The following is a 4,531-nucleotide window of genomic DNA, read 5'->3' as shown; positions in this document are numbered from 1 at the left end:
AAGGTCCCCTTCTTTTTTTTTTTTTTTTTTTTTTTTTGCGGTATGCGGGCCTCTCACTGTTGTGGCCTCCCCCGTTGCGGAGCACAGGCTCCAGACGCGCAGGCTCCGGACGCGCAGGCTCAGCGGCCATGGCTCACGGGCCCAGCCGCTCCGCGGCATATGGGATCCTCCCAGACCGGGGCACGACCCCGTATCCCCTGCATCGGCAGGCGGACTCTCAACCACTTGCGCCACCAGGGAGGCCCGAAGGTCCCCTTCTTAAGCCTCAAATTGAAATACAGCCTATATAGAACAGTAAGATCAATGTGTTTGGGCCATATCTGTAATCTAGGCATTTCCACACCAAGACAACCCAGCCAAATTTTCACTGTCCGAAATTGATAAAGTTCGGTAAAACACGGTCAAATTCCATTTAGGTTGGTTGGCATTAACTAGGTCAGCAAGGTTGAAATGCCTTTGAAAATTCTGAAAAGACAAGACAGAAGTCTACGACCAGCTCATTCAAGTAACTGTTTTCATCCGAGCGGTCCTGGAGCTTTAGATCCTTGAATCAGAAGTTAAGAGTGACATGAAAACATCAGCAAAAACAAACCATTTATTTTTTATCCACATTACAAAGTGGATGACAGACGGGTAACATTTTTATAATTTCACCATTTCTAGTTTGTCGCATAAGCCAAAACCATCTCAGCTGTCAAGGGAGAGATTAGGTTCTGGAGTGATTTCTCTACAAGCCTCCATTTGAAATATATACATGAAGATGACAAGTACCTGTAAAGCTGAGGGTCTTTCCTTCATTTTTTGCCCCAAATTGAGCAAGTATAGATGCCACTCACCACAGATGATTTACAGATGGTTTTGTTTTAAGACGCCTGCCCGGGAAAATGCTGTCAATAATTCTAATTATAATACCATCTGCATCAGAGGGGCAAAGACGCTATATCTAACTCCCTATAAATGAAGAAGACTGGGGAAAAATACCCATGGTTTTTACTCTTGGGATGGCTTGTGTTTCAGGGATGATGGAAACATGAATTATTTTTTAAAAATCTGTTGCTTTTCTGTAAGATAGGTAAGTTTTGGAGGTGTGCTGGGCTGTGTCATTTTTAAAAGCTTTGTAGTTGCTTTCCTAGGCTCATGGCTCATCCGAAGCACATTACCTGACATGCTTGACCAAGGCGGTTCTCAGTCACTGTGGGGAACCCTCTGGGAGCGCCCGAGACTTGTACTGAGGCATGCCGATTCAGTGAGCACAGGTGTGGCCCACTGATATATTCACGTTAAATATATATTCATGTTTTATGTAAAATACACTTTTATGTAAAGCACACACGTTACTCTGAAGGAGATGATCCACAGGTCAGAAGCTGAACAGTCCTGCACCTGGTGGCGGCCAAGCAAAGGCGTAACAGCCCTCGGCTCCCGCGAGGAGGGAAGTGCTGGGTCCTGTTATCACGGGCTCAGGAGGCATGGCCTTCCTCGCTCTGCAGGTTCTGCGGAGCCCCTGGGAGCCCCGCTCTGGTCACCCCCATGGAGGCGCCACACGCCTCACCGCTTTCACCTTGCATCGTGCTCTCTGCCTGCCTCCGTTCCCCACTGGCTGTCCCTCTGGTCCCGTGTCCCTCCTCGGCCTCCCCCTCCTGACCTCCCCATCCCACCGTGGCTAAGCGGGGGAGCATCCAGCCTCTGAACTCGGGGGCCTCTCAGCATCTATACCCTACCTCTAGAGATCTCACCAGTCACGGCTTTAAAAAGTCTTTGAGCTGATAACTCTCAAAGGTATGGCTTCAACACAGACTTTGCCCCTGAACTTGGATTCACGTACTAAAGGGTCTTTGCGTCAGCTACACTTGGAGGTCCCAGAGGCAGCTTGAAAGGAATGTGCCCAAGACCAAAGTCCCCGTCCCTCCCAGCCCCTGCTGCCACCACAGACGCCCCGTCTCAGGAAACACAAACTCCTCTCTCCTGCTGCTCCCGCCCCAAACCTCGAGGTCGTATACTTCTTCTGCTTTCATTCCTTGAGCTAACAGGTACCTTCAAAAATCTATCTGGGGCCTTCCCTGGTGGCGCAGTGGTTAAGACTCTGCCTGCCAATGCAGGGGACACGGGTTTGAGCCCTGCACCTGGAGGATCCCACATGCCACGGAGCAGCTTGAGCCCATGCACCTAGAGCCCGCGTTCCGCAACAAGAGAAGCCACCGCAGTGAGAAGCCCGCGCACCGCAACGAACAGTAGCCCCCGCTGCCGCCTGGAGAAAGCCCACGCGCAGCAACGAAGACCCAACACAGCCAAAAATAAATAAACAAATAAATAAATTTTTAAAAATCTGGAATCTTACTGTTTCCACCAGAAGAACACCGTGTGCCAAGCCTTTGTCTTTGCTCCCTGACGACGGCAAAGGCCTCCGAGCCTTTCTCAGTGTGGCAGCTGGTGGTTCTTTACGACCCAAGCTGAGGCTCCTCAGCTTGGAAGCTCTCGATGGCCTCCAGTCTCACTTACAGTCCAAGTGCTGGCAGCCTCCCCAAAGTCCTGTGCGTTCTTACCACACATAACCTCCCAAACCTCCTCTCCTGTCCCCACCTGAGCCTGCTGCCCTGGCCACACTGGTTCCCATCTGATTACGTGCAGATGAGAACCAGGAGCTACTGAAGCTTTTCCACCGGTTTAGCCTAAACGCCTCCCTCCCTACCCGCCCCCCGCCCCGAGAGTCTTTACCTACTGCAGGTCGACCAGATGTCACCCTATTCAAAACGGTTACATGTGATTTCCTCCGCACACCAGCAGAATTTCACCGTGATTTTCTCCTGCTTTGCTTTCTCCAACGCCCTTAAGATCAACCTCTGCGGTATGACTCAGCCCTTAACCTACAGCAGGTTACTGCAGACCTTTCTTACAGAAAGCTGGTTGGCAAGCTCATCGTCACTTCAAAGCAAGAGAAAAATCACAATGTGTAAAGATAATTACAGCCATTCATGTTTTCAGTGATGCACCTGGATGTCTACATGCTGAAAATAAGTAGTTATGTGAATTTTCCAGAGAGTCTAGGTTCATAGGAAAAGCTCAAAATCATCTCCTTTTCTAAAGAAATTCCAGGTTTAAGGAAGGCAACTAGTATTTGGTATTTCATCATTTCCTTAATCTACTTCATTCACGATATCATTTCTTACTGCCCTGGAAAAATTTCTCATACCTTAGATGTGATCATAATTCAGAATAACATCATCTAGTTTATTATGACACATGATAAAATATGAAACAACATAACTTATGACAATGGCATTAGGAAGCAGTGCTTTCCAATAAATGAATTAGTAATATTTGCTTCACATTTTCTTAAAAGTAAGGCCCGTTTGAGTACTCACAATACCCAGGTGGCCTACTCCCATTACCAACGTGAGTCACCCCCAATCTTTCTCCCCCCAAATTACCACTTTTTAAAATTTTGAAGCCAAAGGGGAATAGCAGAGGTTATCTGTTTATCACCCCAATTACCCTCTGTAAACGAGCTACTCATTTATCTGTCTAGTCACTGAAGACTTCAGATGAGAGGGTCTGTCCTGGTTGTCTAACCTGAAGGATTTCATTCAGGCCCAACAAATTCCCAGATTGCTGTTATTCACTGCCTTGTGAAATGCTTCCCTGCGGTGTGAAATCAAGTATATTCACTTTGTTGAAATACACAAAATCTTTTCTTTCAGTTTACGTAATGTTTTCATTCTATTAAAACACTGAAATGCAGTTGGAAGCTTGTGGGAAAAATTATATGCATAGAGCAACTCCACATTATGATAAAGCCCTAAGGGATTTTATAATTTATTTATATGACCTTTTTTAAAAAAAAATCTTAGGGGTTGGATAGGTACAGTGACCTGCCCGAGGTCATTCACATAACTGGTGGCAGAACCAGGCGTGAGGATGACAATAAGGGGAGAAAGGGGGGTTTGAGGCCACATCTCTACATCTGTTATGTGTCATCAACATCATCATCATCATCATCGTCACGATGGGCCACCGTCTCTACAGAAAGTCAACATGTGAAGCCGTTTGCTGGGGAAAGTGCCCATTACAGTCTAGCACAGGGACTGAAAGCCTTTTTCTGTAAAGGGGCAGACAGTGACTCTCAAGGCTTTGCAGACCAGACAGTCTCTGTTGCAACGAATCCACTCTGCTGTTGTAGCTTGAAAGGAGCTGCAGAGAATATGGAAACAAACGAGCACGGCTCTGTGCTAGTGAAACGCTATCTGCGGAAACAGGTGGCAGGCCAAATAGGGACCACAGGCCATGGACTGTCAACCCCTGAGCTAGTGTCTTTCCAAAGCAATGACACCCTTTCGTCTCTTGGAACTGGACATAAGCACAGCTTATTTCCAATTTTATATGCCTATGGTTGTACTTTGTTTTTTTAATGTTGGCATTTTGTTCCCATCTTGCAGATGAGGAAACTGAGGATCAGAGAGTTTAATTCACTAGTTCAAGAGTGCAGGGGGAGAAGGTCAGAGGCCCATCACAAGACCAGAGCTCCCCGGACCCC

The 4,531-nt window shown here is 47.3% G+C and overlaps 1 protein-coding gene across 1 annotated transcript in view; it reads right to left on the bottom strand.

Moving 5' to 3' along the window:
• Window positions 1–4,531, bottom strand: part of ANOS1 (anosmin 1) — a 191,359-nt gene that overhangs the window by 28,920 nt on the left and 157,908 nt on the right. The gene's annotated exons all lie outside the window — the stretch shown is intronic.

Source organism: Mesoplodon densirostris, chromosome X (genome assembly GCF_025265405.1).
Source record: "Mesoplodon densirostris isolate mMesDen1 chromosome X, mMesDen1 primary haplotype, whole genome shotgun sequence".
NCBI classification, from domain to species: Eukaryota; Metazoa; Chordata; class Mammalia; order Artiodactyla; family Ziphiidae; genus Mesoplodon; species Mesoplodon densirostris.
Note: the sequence above shows the minus strand (reverse complement) of the source record. Positions and strands in the feature narration are given on the sequence as shown.